This window comes from Bos indicus x Bos taurus, chromosome 1, assembly GCF_003369695.1.
Source record: "Bos indicus x Bos taurus breed Angus x Brahman F1 hybrid chromosome 1, Bos_hybrid_MaternalHap_v2.0, whole genome shotgun sequence".
Classification (NCBI taxonomy): domain Eukaryota; kingdom Metazoa; phylum Chordata; class Mammalia; order Artiodactyla; family Bovidae; genus Bos; species Bos indicus x Bos taurus.
The window spans coordinates 79006115-79022809 of record NC_040076.1 but is presented as its reverse complement, the minus strand read 5'-3'; the positions used below and the strand labels follow the sequence as shown (position 1 = coordinate 79022809).

Sequence of the window (16695 nt, the reverse complement as noted above, 5' to 3'; positions counted from 1 at the left end):
GTTGGCTCAGAAGTCCTTATATGGTAACCACAAATGAACAACCTTTGCAAATAAGGCAGACCCCTGGAATGGTACCCATGTATATTCTGCTGTCAACAGTAGAGAACCTGTGCAGTAACAGGTCTCCCTGAGGGCCTAGTAAACCTCTGCTCTTCTCTCAGTTGCCAGGTGACATGCTATTTACCGGCTTGGAGCACTAAGCCAATGAGATTGGTATTGAGGCTCAGAGCTCTGTCTGACACAGTTAGCTAGAGGGAAGGCTGCTCCTCATAAGGGAGATCCATACACTTTGGCCAAATCATCTCCTTCCTTTAAATTGCTCTAAAGGAAATCAACAAAAGCACAAAGCTAAATATCCTTAGATGTTCTTTACCAATTACCAGTAACACTAAGCAGCTGGAGACATAAAATTGCAACAATAGGTAAAAGCAAGAAGTGTATTGTGAATCACCACAATGGCATTTCTGCAGCTATAAAATAAAGATTGGAGCAATATGGCAAGTGCATATAATATTAAGGGAAAACACAGACAGTTACTAGTATGTGCGATAGGATTGCAACTACATAAAAATGTGCATGGTACACGGACAAAAAGATAAAAGAGACAGTGGAAAATAAAAAATGTTGCAAAAGATAAAAGAACCATAGGTGACTTTTTCTTTAATATTATATTTTATATCATCTTAGTATTTCAAAAAGTTCAAGCCTGTGTTCTTATCCAGCTGTTTATCTACATCTGTTTTCCCCACCCAGTTTGATTTCATACATCTGTCTCTATCAAGATACTTATAACTTCTGTGTTGACTTGCTCCTATCTCACAGTGTAGATCCTTCAGCAAGTGAAACCCACACAATGTTGGGCAAGATGTGGTTAAACAATAAATGATGTTCCAGGCTGGTGTTGCTTGGGAGATGTTTGATGATACCACACTGGTAGTGTCACTGTCTTATAAATGGAGGATCCACTTTCAGTTTGGACTCTGCTCAGAAAGTCTTCCCACCAAAGAGGCTTTAAAACCCTTCCCAGCAACCAGCACACAGAGACCAGAGCTGCCGGGACTGATAAATCCTGATCCTCACTGAAGAAATGCATCTCCAGCACCATCCATGAAGAATACTGCTATGAGCCAGAGGTGCTCCTATGTGTTTGCTGAGCAAGGTGACGCTCCCATGTGATGGGTGAGCAACTGCAGTGTGAGTGGAGCTGCCGGTCCCGGGGCACACACACAGACTGACAGACTGAGATTCCTCTGTGATCGGTAAGTAAAGGTCTAGAACGAGTGATGGGCATTTCAGTCCAGATTAGCCCATGAAAAACCCGAGAATTCTGGCCCAGAGAAGACAGTGCTAACCCCACAGGGACTCTTCCTTCAGCCTTAGCCAGCTGGACCCCAGATCCTCCCCGGATACTTGCTAATTTGGCACCAGAACTCATGGTACAGTCTCTGTACCATTTATTTTCTACAAGATCAAGCAGGGGATGGTGTTTAAATCTCATTCCAGAGACTGCTCATGCATCCTCAGCACTTCCTGATAAAGTCCTTTAGGATATCGGGGATCGCTCCATAGACACCTGGCCCAGGTGAGGGCTCTCCAACAGCCAGAATTAGGGCTCAATATCCAGGGCAGGCAAACCTGGGAGAACATCTGCCCCTAGAAAATTTTGTTTGAACAAGCTTGCATCTTTCTGAATCTGAACCTATCTCTCCTGGATGAGAAATGTCCTTGATAATGATTTCCATAAAAACATCATAGAGGAGAAGGATACACAAGCAGATGGTAACACAGGCTGCTTTGGGGGAGGACAAGAGGAAATTGGAGAAAGGGTAAGAGGGAGACTTTTTTACTGCATTCCATTTATGCTTTTTTTGTTGTTTTTTTTTTTTTTTAACTACTCATTACCATCTCAAATAAGTGGGTGAATAAGGAATGAACAGTTAGGTAAAATTAAACAAAATGAAAATCGGCAGAGATTTGCCAATGACATTTCCTTGCACTTGGGACTGAGACTAGCAGACAATTTATGTGGTGGTGATAAAAATTAGTGGGTTCCAAGAAGATGTCATATAATAGGACCTTAGCCACCATCTGAGCCTATTATTATTTGAAATTCACTCTCAAGACTTAAGACAATAACTCACCATAAAATGCTCACATTTGCCCTTAAAAGGGAAAAAACATTAATAAATTCATCTTCATCTAATACAAATCCAAAATGACCCCTACCCACTGGAGAGGCAAGGGATCAAACCAGTTACTCAATGACTGGAACTATAACTCTGTGACCCCAAGGGTCAGTGTCTGCATTGAGAGGGAAGAAAAATTTGGTGGGAAGCAAGGTTTGCTATGGAGCTTCACCACATCAGCTCCTCAGCTTCTGTTCTCATGGCCATGAAGCAGGAACCAGGTCTGAGGATCAAGCTAAAGTTCTTTCCAAGCAGTGGGCCACAGAACCCAGGGCCAAACACTGAGCAAGCTCACTGCTCTGCCCGAGCCCCTCTGGTGTTCTGCACAGGCAAGGAATTAGTCCCGCTCTCTTTTACAAAGGGGTCCTGTCTCTTCCCTGTGGTGGTGCCACAGTGGGGACAGGCCTTGAAAGGAAGTGAAGGAGCAAAACGGAGGGGCCACTGGTCTGCCATCAGCAGCGAGATAAGCACGGGCGTGTGAATAGGGGCTGCCCAGCAAAGGACAGGCTCTCCGAGATGAGATGTCAGCGCCATGTCTTTGCCTTTCAACCCCAGGAGCTTGTTAATAACCTCTTTACAAAAAAGGACTGAAGACGAGGTTTCTCAGCCCCATCTGAACAGACTTATGTACAAAAGCTTCACTTTGGAAAGAGAACTGAACCAAAGCAGCCCGTCCTAGTCCTCTCCCAGGGGAACGGTCGCTGCTTGTTCAAAGGGCACCTCTGAAACCCAGCCACCCTTGAAATCCTGGGGTCTGGGTGGCCCAGGTGGAGAACCAAGCCTCCAGACCTTGGGAAGGGGAATATGGCTCACCCCAACCTCTGCCTGTGGAAGGAGCACTGCCCTGACTTGACTGAAGTGGAGAGAACGATGCTTCTTTCTGCTTGAGCTACCCGATCACACTGCCTGATGCCCAGCCTCTCTGACTCTCAAACCCTTCTGCAGCTCCCAGCTGTCTGTCACTTGAGTCTCTTCTTCCTTCTGACGCTCAGGGCCTCCAAAGTCTGGTGCTAACCCTAGTGCCAGCTGCGCACACCTGTATGCCCATCCAGGTACCCAGCCAACCCCAAGCCTCCCCATCCTTCCTGCCTGCCCACACCAGCCTCTCCCCTGGAAACGATCTCCCTCACTCTTCAAGCTTTCAGATTGTCACTTCTCGAACTCTGAGCCTTTCTGCACCCCAAAGATCTTCTCTTCACCCCAAAGGCCTTCTCTTTGCCCTGACCTCCTTTCCTGTCCACTCTCTGATCACCTATTCAAGAAGAATTCCCCTCTCTCAACTCTAAGAGCCTTTTTCCTGTATTTTCTCAGGGTTCGTAACTTTCTCCTTCACATTTTTTCCCTGGGTGCCTCTCATGACTCGGCCCTCAGGGTGACCCACGATGGCTGGCACACAGGGGCACCTAGAGCACAAGCCCCCTGCAGGTCTGCCAAGTTAGCTTCAGGTGGAGAGCTGACTGGCTGACCTCTTTCCCGGCGGCTCCAGGGTTTCATACACCTGTGAGTCTATGAATAGGCAAAGCAGAAGGCCAGACAAGCATCTTTTCTGCTTCTGTCCCAGGTCCAGGGCGCTCCCTTTAGGGATCAGTGCTTTAAATCATCCCTCACTGCACTGCCGTGGAGCAGTGATGGATGCTGACCTCTCTCCCCTGAGGAGCCCTCTCCTTTGCTTGTGGGTGGCCGTGTTTTTCCTCTGCACCCTCCTGAGTGTCCCAAGCCCACTGGGAAGGACCCTGAAGAGCCGTCCTGCTCCTAGGAGTGCACCCGTGGCTCTGTCCTCCTTCGCACCAGCTCCAGCCTTCCTCCTCCTGTGTTTCTACGCCCACGACAGGGCCCAGTTCTGGGAGTCCTGTGGTCACTAGGAGGAGGCTGGGTGCAGGGCCTGGACAAAGGGCACAGAGACATACCTTCCCCTGCAGAGACAGGAGGGAATTTGACTTGAGCCTGTTTTCAGGGTAATTCGGCATCAAACATCATCGAGGCCTGAAATCTGGCCAAGTCTTTGTTTTGTTTTGTTTTTTTCCTTTCCTCCAATCAGCCCGGGGCACCGGGGAGGGGGAGGGCGTTCAGGGGGTGGGGGCCGCTGGCCTACTGGGGCTGAGAGGGAATGCTGAGCATGCAGAAGTGGCCCATTGAGAGCCCCGGCTCACAGCCGCTCACAGCCCAGGGGCGGGTGGCACCCCTGCTCCCCCCACAAGGGCAGCTCTGTCCTGTGGGCACAGGGCTCCGTCCCAGCCCCACTGGCTGAGAGAGAACAACATTTCCTTATAAGGCCCCAACCGCCCTGCCAAGGCTGGACGCTCCGACAGACTGTAGCTTTCCATTCTCCTCGCCCGGCTCCAGCGCAGGCCTTGAATGTCGCCCTTGTTGTCAGGCCCCTCCTCTCCTCCCCGGCCCCCACCCCACCCACTTCCATTCCCTGCCAGGGCCAGCCCCACCGAGCCTAGCCGGATAAACAGCCCTGGGCCTCTCCCACGCAGGGACTGCTCGGCTTAGGCCTGCTGGAGGCAGCACAGGGTAGCAGAAAGAGCGGTGGGGCGCTGGGTTGGGCCGACCCTACAGGTCCCTTCCTGGTGCCTGTGGCTTCGGGGCAGCTCTGGACGCCTGTGAGCCTGGCTCCTTATCTGGAAAATGAAGATGTCATTGCCACGGGGTCCAAATTCTTTGCATTGCTTTCACAGTCCTTCCCAGTGAATCTACCTTCATAGCTTCACCTCTGCTTGCTCCCCCAGGTTCCCCAAACTCCTCCCCTCTCCCCCACTGGCTTTCTCTGTAGCCTGAACTGAGCCTAGCAGGTAGAAAGACCTGGATGAAAGGCCCAGGGAACTCCACCTGCAGAGCCCCACCCTAACAATGCCACTTCCTCCCCACCCCCGGAAAAGTGAATCGTTTCTTCTCTCCTCAACATTTGCATGTACCTCTCTAAGAGGCTTCCCATTTTGCAATTTGTCTGATATGTTTACCTGCCTTTTCCTTTACCAAGGGATGAGCTTCTTGAGGTTCAAATGGATCCTCTTTATATTCCGGAGCTCAACCACTGTACCAGGCACACTAATGTGGCTTCGTGAAAGGTCATTGTATAAATATCGAAATGCACAGTGCTGAGCAAGCCATCAAGAGACAACTGATGTGCAAATACGATGTGAACTATGAAGGGCTGTGCACCTGTGAAGGGTAACAACTGTACCATGCTGCTTTTCACTCCAAATTCTACTCTTTGTGATGCCATTATAACCTTACCCATCTGCCCAGTTCTGGATCCTGAATTCTGGATTCACTGAAGCCCCTGGGTGTTTGTTGTTGTTTAGTTGCTAAGTTGTGTCTTTTGCTACTCTTTTGCAACCCCAAGAACTGTAGCCCTCCAGGCTCCTCTGTCCATGGGATTTCCCAGGTAAGAATACTGGAGTGGGTTGCTATTTCCTCCTCCAGGGCATCTTCCTGAATATGGGATCAAATCCACATCTCTTGCATTAGCAGGCAGATTCTTTACCACTGAACCACCAGGGAAACCCATCGCACATGTTTAACATGTATCAAAGATATTATTGGTCCTTAGAATGCCATTGTTGGGGACTAAAAGGGGTTTGGGGAATTATCCCATCATTTCCACACTGACATCTTCCATGCAGATGTCATGTGGCAACACGTGGATTAAATGAAGGGGGTTCCAAGTCCTCAACCCTACCTGTTTTACCATTTCTACATCATAGGATCCTACAGCATTCTCAGAAAAAAAGAATCCACTGGCTATAAAAGTTAGAAGCACATTGATTAATCCAATCTCAACATGTGACAACTGAAGCAGCTGAACTTCCTAAGAGAAAAGTGACTTTCCTAACATTTCAGGAGTCACACACTAATCACGATAGATCTGGGGCCCCTGATTTGCATACTGAAGACTTGCCCAGCATTGTTGCCAGCTTAGGGCTGAGTAATGATGGAAGGATGTAGCTGCATAACTTGTCAAGCTGAGTTCTCGTGGGTCTGGAATTTGTCAAGTTCCAAATAAAGAATTTCAGTCTCTGCTAGAACAAATCTCCCTGAAATGGAAATTCTGCAAATTATGAGGTCAGTGATTTGTAAGCACACCACAGTCAGGTACTGTGTGTGGTGGTTTAATCACTAAGTCGTGTCTGACTCTTGCTACTCCATAAACTGTAGCCTGCCAGGCTCCTCTGTCCATGGGATTTCCCAGGCAAGAATACCAGAGTGGGTTGCCATTTCCTTCTCCAGGGGATCTTCCTGACTCAGGAATCGAACCCGGGTCTCTTGCATTGCAGGAAGATTCTCTACTGACTGAGGTACAAAGGAAGCCCAAAAGTGAGGGCCTGCCCTCTCTGAGGTTCAAACTCAGGACCTTCAGATTATGAGACTGGTGAGAATCTAGTCCCCATGATCCTAGCAACAATTTGAAAGACAAAAATCTTATTCCAGGATGCAATATCCTTTTCCTCATCTACATACTCATTTTCTCAGAGATGATGTTGACAGACTGAAGATCATGGTTAATCATGAGCCATATTCTAACATTCCTATTTGCCACAGGACAAATTCAGGGTACAAGGTGGGTCTGCGTTGGGCTGCGTCTAAGGGATTTAGTTACTAGAACAACAAAATACTTTATTATAGTGAAGTTTCTCCCAGGAGATGCCTAAAGTAGCAACACAGGAAACCAGGAGAAGTGGAAAGAACTTTGGGTCAGGAGTTAAGAAATGAAACTCTGTTCCTGTCTCTAACACTGACTGTGAAACCTAAAGCAAATCAACTGTCTTTGCAGGTCTTCAGCTTTTCAACTACAAAATGAAAATAATAATGCCTTCAAGATAATTTTCAAAAGCAGTAAGAACTAGACTAATTAAGACTATAGTCATAAATGTACTTTATGAACAGTAATAATTCAAAAATGTATGTACCTAAATAAGGGCTAGTTATTAATAGGCAGTGGTTCTCCCCTTGGGGTTATTCTTCTGAATATAGAAGAGAAAAATCCCTTTTCCAGCACTCTGAAATGCTTGCTCCATCCCCCAGTTCCCTCCTGGCCACTGGCAGCCACAGGATTGCTGATCACTTTCCAGGAAATCAGGAGGGAGGTGGGGCTGCTCTTGCTTCAGGAAACAGGAGGACAACAAAAGGAGAATCCTCTCACCCTGCTTTCCCCTTCACTTTCTTCCCAGGCACAAAGAGAAAGAGTTTGCCAAGTCCAGGTTCTGGGCAAACTCCGGCTGGATTAAGAAAGTCATTTCTCTTCTCTGAGCCTCTATTTTCCAAAATATGAAATTGAGTGGTTGAACATTGTGATATTTAAGTCTAAGGGTAACAGTGTAACTTATTGCCAGAATAGAGACACTTCTGAATATGAAAAATTATTAGTAATTATACCAGGATGGGACTTCCCTGGTGGCTCAGTGGTAAAGAATCTGACTGGCAATGCAGGAGACACAGGAGATGCAGGTTCAGTCCCTGGGCTGGGAAGATTCCCCGGAGGAGTAAGTGGCAACTGACTCCAGTATTCTGGCCTGGGATATCCCAAGGACAAAGGAGCCTGAAGGACTATAGTCTATAGTGTCGCGAAAGATTTGAACACGACTTAGCGACTAAAACACAACAGCAACATACCAGGATGACGATAGCAAATAGAACTGTACCAGGCAAACTGGATGTATGGGCATTTTATGAAACCCTGTTTCAACTTGCACTATTACTGGAAAAACAAGAAGGCAAAATGAACTTAAGGAAAAAATATTTCAGTTCCCTCAGTGTGGTCTTGGCCACAGAGAAACTTTGACTAAATCTACAGGTTGTTTTTACTTGTTCTCAGTGAACCAAAGGCAAACTCACTATCAAGTCACACATATAAAAGAGCCTGAATACCATAAAGCATTTCTACATCCTTTAGCTCCAGGCAAACAATCCTGTGAGGCAAGCCTGGGAAGGCAGTAATCCCATTTTAGAGGTTTTCTTTTAATGGCCTAGAGAAAGTTAAGGGCTTGCCCAAAGTCTTGTCATTAAAGAATCCACCTGCAATACAAGAGACCACCTGTATCACAGGAGACCCAGGTTCCATTCCTGGGTCAAGAAGATCCTCCAGAGAAGGAAATAACAACCCACTCTAGTATTCTTGTCTGGAAAATCCCATGGACAGAGGAGCCTCGCAGGCTATCGTCCAGAGGTCACAAAGAGCTGGACACGACTGAGCAAGTAAACCACCACCACCACCAAGATCATGGAGCAAAGAAGCACAGTCATGCCCTAGGCTATTGACTCTGTGCTTGCTCTGTTGCCCCAAGTTAGTAAAGAGAGCACTTAACTTGTAAAGGCAGATTGGCTTTAGGCTGGCTACCTTTTATCCAGGAAATCCCTTTGCTACCCATAACAATGATAAGCAAAGCATAGACATTTTTTAGACCCCTGAAGCTTGAGGTTGACCAGGGTCTTGAGAATCAGCTAAATTTACAGACGAGGAGACCAAAACCCAGAGAGAATGAGGTGGCCAAGATTACCCATCAAGACCCACATTCAAGAAGAATTTAGGTCCCAAATGCCTCCTCTAGCACTCTTTTAGAAGGCAGTGGCACCCCACTCCAGTACTCTTGCCTGGAAAATCCCATGGATGGAGGAGCCTGGTAGGCTGTAGTCCACGGGGGTCGCTAAGAGTCGGACATGACTGAGCGACTTCACTTTCACTTTTCACTTTCATGCATTGGAGAAGGAAATGGCAACCCACTCCAGTGTTCTTGCCTGGAGAATCCCAGGGACAAGGGAGCCTGGTGGGCTGCCCTCTATGGGGTCGCACAGAGTCGGACAGGACTGAAGCGACTTAGCAGCAGCAGCAGCAAACACAAACAGACTTAGGAAAGTAAACATAACTTATACTCCTTTGGCACCTTTCAAAGATTCATGAATTACCTTTTGATTTTCTAATGCTGAAGAGCCTCAAGCTATTACTTCCTTCCTTGTGCTCTCCGAAGCTAGTTGAGCATATTTAAGTTGAAGGCATTCAACAGACACTTCTTATTTCTCTTCCCTGCACTTCCAGTGAAGATCAAATTAAATGAAGTTTCCTCCTGGGCAAAGCTTCCATAATTCAAAATGTTTACTGGAGTCCTGAGGGCAAACCAAAGGGAGCTTGCCGTGCGGTGGTGAGCTCTTGGAAAATGAATAAGGAACCTTGGATCGAAGTTCTGTTTCAGCTATTCCTTAGCAGCACTCCCTTGACTGAGTTATTTGCCCTCTCTGGGCCTCAGTTTCTTCATCAGTAAATGAAAGCGTGGTATTAGGTAAGATTTAAACATTCTTCCATCTCTAGTGAGCTATGTCCAGACTGTAAGTGTTTTCAAGTAGGACACTGATCCAATTCTTTTCAATCCATTAGTGTCATAGAAGTCAGTGTCCAGGAGAGGTTTTGTCACCTATTGCGTCTTGCTGATGGATATTTTCTATCCCTTTGCCCTATACTCCTTTGTCCTACTGCTGATTAGCACAAGTAACTACTTGTACCAGCTAAAAGAGGCAAAGGGGGCCGGTCATTCTCTCTAGTACAAACCAGGGGGTGGTGAGTTAAATCAGAGGCATTAGTCATGTTGCCTCATTGACTGATTCCTCATAAATGAATACAGCTCTGAAAAACTTTACTCAAAGCCTGACCATTTATTTCCTGATTTATTACCTGTGCTGAGATCATTGCTGTAGATATTTCTCCAAAGAACTGTAACTATAGGGCAAAATAATGACTCCATGACATACATTGATGTCGCTGACTCCAACCTCCCTGAAGATAGAGGAAAACCTTCCAGAAGACATACATAGCAATGACTTGTTTCTAGCACTGCGGACCATTAGCACAGCTTGGGATTCTGAGCTGGAAGTTCAGACCCAAAATACCTATCCTGTCAGTCTCCTCTTGAGTGGGAGGGGAAGCTGCTTACAGTCAACTTCTGTGTCTCTTGCCCAGCACCCTTTCTCTTTCTTCTCATACAGAAAGTTCTTATTCAGTGGAAAATCCATCCCGTGTACTATATATGGAGACAGACTCTTCCCACACACACAAAGAGGCAAATATGTGTCCTGGACTGGGTCACCGTATGAAGATGAGGGTGAATGTGAGACCAAAGCAGGTCAATCCAATACCGCACCATGACTTTTCTGCTTTTAAGGACGATGATTATTTTTTCCCCATTGAGTTTATTTAGTTGATAGAATGTGAGTCTTACAGATGATTATCCTGCCCATATATGGAGAGAGCTGGAAAGAAGAAAACCTGGTGATGGTATCTGAGCCCCGGGATACAGCCAAGCCTGAAGCAAGACCACTCTTAGGCTTTTCTATTACTGAGTTCATAAATACACTCTTTGGTATGGGCTATTTCAGTTAGGTTTCTCTTATTTGTAACCAAAGAACTCTTGACTAATGTTATCTTCTTATTAGATACTCCATGGGAACTTTGAATATCAGAGCTGAAATAACTTCTAATGTGTTCAAGTCCACTATGAATAGAGAAACTGAGAAATGAATAGAGAAACTGAGAGGATCTGCTTAGAGGTATCCTAAAAGTTCTAGGACTAAAAGCCAGATCTTTTCATCACTCTAAAAGTTTCCCCAGAGGTCACTTATTTCAATACTTGATTTGATTCTAATGTGAACTCCACAGTGTAAAACACAGGAGAAAAAAATGCCTCTGAGCTTCATGCTTTATAAGATCTGAGACATACCACATTCCTGAAATATTTTGATCATACATCTGTGTCACCCTTTCATTTCTCATAACATTTTTATTGCTGTTATAATTTCAGAATAAAATGTCTTGCTTCAAATCCCATCTACCATTTATTTACAAATTGTGTGAACTTGGACAGGTTAGTGATAATATTGTGTGTCCATTTCTTCATCTATGAAATGGAGGTGATAGAAAGAAACAGTGGCCACTTCATAGAACTATCAGAAGCATTGACAAAATCCTTGTGGAGCATTTAGCCCAGTGGCTGGCATACAGCATCCAGTAATTTTGACTATTGCTATTAGTTTATGATTTTTGAAACAACACTGAGAGATAAGACAGCATATAGATAGGAAAGTCAAGGACCAGATGTCTAAGACAAGATAGTGAGTGGAAGAACGGAAACCGAGTCCCACCTCACGTGATCCTTACTATAAACTCTATTCTATAAACTAGTTGGTCATTTCAGATTGTGTTCACTAGTTCATACATTCACTGATTCTATCATTATTTCACATGTTCATTAATTCAGCAGCTATTTCCTGAGAACCATAGATCCTTTCTAGCCCTGGGAGCTACCATTTAGAGACCTGGGTTGATTCTTGTTCTTTCCTAATTCACTCTTTAGGCCCAAGGCAAGTGACATCATCTCTTTGGGGGCCGGTTTCTTCAAGACACTGGGTAAGATGTCTGAAGGCTCCTTTGGTAGAAGCTCCCGTTTGCTGTCCTCGGTATGACCAGCTTGGAGGAGACAAAGACGCGGTCCAGGGGCTTACCTAGAGGAGCCCATAGCTAAGGGGGAAGAATAAACATAACCGATATGACTTGCTTCAAGATGCTGGAGGACAACACATGTCATTTAAACAACATTTCTTAGTGAAATAAATTTGGTGTCTACATGCCATATGCCAGGGTTCATGGGAAAGTTGATTTCTGGCATGTTGGGGGTGGGGGAGGGGCTCTCTCCTCCCGCAGATGGATGACCATGTACAATAACTTTCAAATAGATGCACACTGGCAGCCCTGGGGCCTGATGAAGCCTGTAAAAAGTGTTTTGCTTGGCCTGCAGTACTTTTTAAACATTTTAAGCCAACTTTTAGCAGCTGGGAAGTTTCTCATTAAAACCCAGATTTCTAGATTCTATTGAAAAAGCAAAAGCTCTAGGGACACCGGGCTGGAATCCCTACAGTGGCAACTGACATCTTAGCGGCTTCGCAAAAGCTCTAGGGACACTGGGCTGGAATCCCTACAGTGGCAACTGACATCTTAGCGGCTTCTCTTACGGAGGTGCTGCGTCTCTCCCTAATCAGAGAGGAAAGTGTAACTTCATCTTGAGACAGACTGTATGAATTCAGGGAAAATGGACATCAGGCCTATCATGTGAGTTTAAAAAAATTTATGGAGGAGAGTAATGGGGGAGCTGAATGTATTGTGATAACCCAAATATGTTATTAATATAAGCATATTAATACATATAAACATATAATTATATAGTTTATTTATATTGTATATATGTACATATTTACATTTATATAAACATATATTTTATACTCTAAGTTTCTGGATTTCCTTAGGTATTAACTTCAGCCTGGCAAGGGGCCAGCATGCTTTGATATTTCACAAAGAGGAATGTTGCTAGATCTGAACAAATCATTTACACATGACACTTCCCTTCCTCAAAGGGCATCTGAGTTGGTAACCCTGGGTCTTACTGTGATGTACTAGTAACCTGGCTCTCTGAAGAAAAAAAGTCTTGATTCGAATAGTTTGCCAAACTCCAAAGGTAAGTACTCCCACCCTAACCAAGTGCAAGGATGACTTAACAACTGATTCAATATTTCTCAAATGTTAGCAGTTGATTCTTGTGAGTCAGTACAGGCAGATTCAGCACACCGGCTCTATCTAACTCCAGAACATGGGAATATCAAAGCTTGTTACTTTCCTCTCACTTAGAACTCTATGGAGGGACATAAAGTTGTCTAAGACATGCCTGTCTTTGGGGGAATTTTGGTTCAGTTCAGGAGATAAAGCAAATACCTTTGAAATAATTAGAGGGCCTTTTGAGCAGTCAGTAGTCTTCCCAACATCTTTGCTGGAATGTCGAATAAGAATATCAAACTCACTACACCCAAAATAGTTTTCCTGGACTTCCTGCCAAAGTTGTATTATATTCTCCCAAACTTCTATCTCAAAAAGTTGACTTCTTCCTAGTTCTCAAGCTAAAAGATAAGGAATCATCCTTGATTCCTTTCTCTCTCAACCTCCTTGTCCAATTTAGAAAGTAGTCTCATGTATCTACCTCCAAAACTTATTTTAAACCGTCCACTGCCCTGCATCCCACCAGAGCAATCCTAGTCCTTTTCTGATGCCTCTCTCTCTGGTCCAGTCTCTAAACTCTTGGCTCTTCCTCAGCATCAACCTTCACCAGTTATATTTTCTCTCCCTCCCTGTGTGCCATGACCAGCTCCTTCTCATTCTTCAGATATCTGTCTGAATATCACCTCCTTACAGCTTCTTCTCTGCCTATCCTATCTAACGTAGCTCTCCCTACCTGACTGGTAATTCCCCATTCCATCAACCTATTAATCATCTCAGGTGGCTCAATGGTAAAAGAACCTGCTTGCCAATGCAGGAGACCTTCAGGAGATGCAGGTTTGATCCCCTGGAGGAGGAAATGGCAACCCACTCCAGTATTCTTGCCTGGAAAATCCCGTGGACAGAGGAGCCTGGCAGGCTACAGTCCATGGGGTTGCAAAGAGTGAAACATGACTGAGCAACTGAGCACATTCATTATCACATACTTTGTTCACTTGCCTATGACTTGCTCATTCCCATACACACAACATGTCAATTCCACGAGGGTAGGAAGCACTTATGCCTTGATTTTGCTCTATGTCTTCTGCCTAGCACAGTGCTTATCAAGGGTAGTCGTTATATAAATCCTTGGTTAGTTAATGAATGGATAAATGAATGAAGGGTAGAGGTGAAGTGAGACTTGATATTTCAGAATTCCCTTTTGGCCCTAACATGTTAGAAGTCTGTGGCTTTAAGAGCATAATTCTGTTCCTTCTGATGTGGGTCCAGCTCTCAAAGTAAAGCTGAATTCAGTGGGGAGGCAGACAAGTGAAGAAACCAGCAGCCAGCTGGCTCCCTGGAGGAAGTGGTAAATATACTGGGCTTTTCCAGTCTTCAGAATCACTTACACAGAAGACATCTGACACCTTATAGAAAATTTACCTTAATCTTCATTTCAATTGTGATAGTGATTATAAAAACTTGATGTCCTTAAATATCCATGTATGTGTGTGTATGCTGATTACCAGGTTTAAGCTGGCATAAAGAATTTGCTGAATTTGCCCAGAGGCCCGTAGACTTGACCCCCTTAGCTGGCTTGATGTTTGAAGGCATGATCTGTTCCACACCTCAGAGAAGACCCACTTAGGACAGGAAATGAATCATCTGTGTTCCACGGAGGACCTACTTCAGATTGGACTACACTAAATGTGAAACAGATTAAACCGGAATGAAATCATGACATATTTGCTCCCTCCCACACTGTGGGACATGTCATAACCCCGTGGTACCTTACCCTGAAACTTTCAATCCTGAGGAGGTCTTCTGAAATCACCTGTCTGACCCTCTTGTTCTCTAGAAGGGGAAACTGAGGACCAGAGAAGGGCAGTGACTTGTCCAAGTTTACATAGCATATTTGGAGCAGAGCCAACATTGGATTCTTGTCCTATCCCAGTCAAACGTCCTAAAGAAACATACACATACAAGCTGAGTGTTCTTTCATCTTAATTTTTTTAAAAAGACCCATTGTTTTGTTTTATTTATTTAACTTTTTGGCTACACAGAATGTGGGATCTTAGTTCCCCAACCAGGAATGGATCCCACACTCCATGCATTGAAATTGTGGAGTTTTAACCACTAGACCACCAGGGAAGTCCCACAAGTTGAGTTTTTAAAGAAAAAAATAAAAACATTCTTTTGTTTAATCTTTGTTAGCAACTTGATGAGCTATTTACTGACTTTTTCTAATTGAAAATTAAAATTTTAGCAACTAACCTCTAGTCTTACTAGGGTTCTAGGACATCCCAAAGGAATTTGGCTTAAAATGATTAAAGAAGTCTTCACATAGTAACATGTAAGACAGTCCATACCATTTTATAACAAGAGATAAATGTTATTTTAACCATCAGTAAAAAACTACGTCACTGTAAAAGCAACAAAAAGAACTAATTCTTTTCATTTTAATCCTTGTAGTTAAGACTTGGAGATCATCCCTTGCAGTTTTCAGCAATTTGTTTGAGATGTGAACGCAGTAGAAGGATGCATGCCAACCTGTTAAACTGTTACACATGCAGTATTGGAGAATACAGAGGAGATATTAACTGAAAAAAAGATAGGAATTTTTGTGAGCTTTTGAATCTGTCAAATGTTCAGAGCAGTTTGGGGAGTAACAGTATTTCAAGACGTATTTATTTAAACATAGTGCCTGACAGACAAACAGGAATCATTTGACTAATTTCTTTATATCTAGTCTGAAAAAGGCAGCCAGTACCTCTCAAAGGGCAGAAAGAATTAGAAACAGCTGCCCAATTCACTCTCCTGGATCTGTCTTTCCCCAGGGTCACCAGCTCTGGTGTGAAAGCAGTCAGTGTAGAGTCAGGAGTCTTTCTACAGAGACAATAGGGAACCAGTTTTGGAACCCTAGACCAGTGCTTCTCAGACTTGAGGTGTCTAGAAATCACCTGGGGTATTTGCTAAAATGCAGATTCCTGGGCCCACTTACAGGGCATCGAACTTCCTAAGAGTCTGGCTTGGTCCCCAAGAATCAGCATTTTAATCAGCACTCTTAGTTGATGCTGACACAACTAGATGTTAGAACAAACATGCTAACATCCATCAGCTGTAGGCAAGTTATTCCCTTTTCTCTGAGTCTTAATTTCCCATAAATGGAATGAGGACACTGGACAAGGGTCATCTCTAAGATCACTTCCTGATTCAGGCAATAGAGATCTATGACTCTTGAATGAGAAGGTTGGGTCCCTACCTTGCCCTGGACTAGCTCCATAGCCCATTTGGGCCATGTGCTTATAGGAGCATTTCACTCAAACACAGGCACTTTTCAACACAGAGCTCAGTGGGAACCATGGAGGGGTTCAGGGGTTCCCGGCCAGGTCCTCCCACTGCACGCCATCCACAGAGTGCTCTCTGACTTGTTCTTTTCACTCTTGCAGGTCCTCAGATGGCACCTCCACAACCCACTGTCCTCAGGCAGGAATATCCAGGAAGTACCTGGTTCTCTAGACCCCTAATCCTGCTTCAGATTTAGAGTTTACTAACCAGGATGATGCTCCAGGTTAATCATCTCAAACTACTCAGAAAAAACAAAACCTAAACAGAGAGTTTATTTAGAAAAAACAAAACCTAAGCAGAAAAACATCTATTTCTGCTTTATTGACTATGCCAAAGCCTTTGACTGTGTGGATCACAATAAACTGTGGAAAATTCTGAAAGAGATGGGAATACCAGACTGTCTGACCTGTCTCTTGAGAAACCTGTATGCAGGTCAGGAAGCAACAGTTAGAACTGGACATGGAACAACAGACCGGCTCCAAATAGGAAAAAGAGTATGTCAAAGCTGTATATTGTCACCGTGCTTATTTAACTTATATGCAGAGTACATCATGAGAAATGCTGGACTGGATGAAGCACAAACTGGAATCAAGATTGCTGAGAGAAATATCAATAACCTCAGATATGCAGACAACACTACCCTTATGGCAGAAA

The 16695-nt window shown here is 44.5% G+C and overlaps 1 long non-coding RNA gene across 1 annotated transcript; it reads left to right on the top strand.

Annotated features, from left to right (window-relative positions):
* Window positions 1-989: 989 nt before the first annotated feature.
* LOC113898946 lies at window positions 990-16351 on the top strand. Its single transcript, XR_003512801.1, has 3 exons — window positions 990-1259; window positions 11528-11580; window positions 16143-16351. It is a non-coding gene; the product is annotated as an uncharacterized LOC113898946 (long non-coding RNA).
* The last annotated feature ends 344 nt before the right edge of the window (window positions 16352-16695 follow it).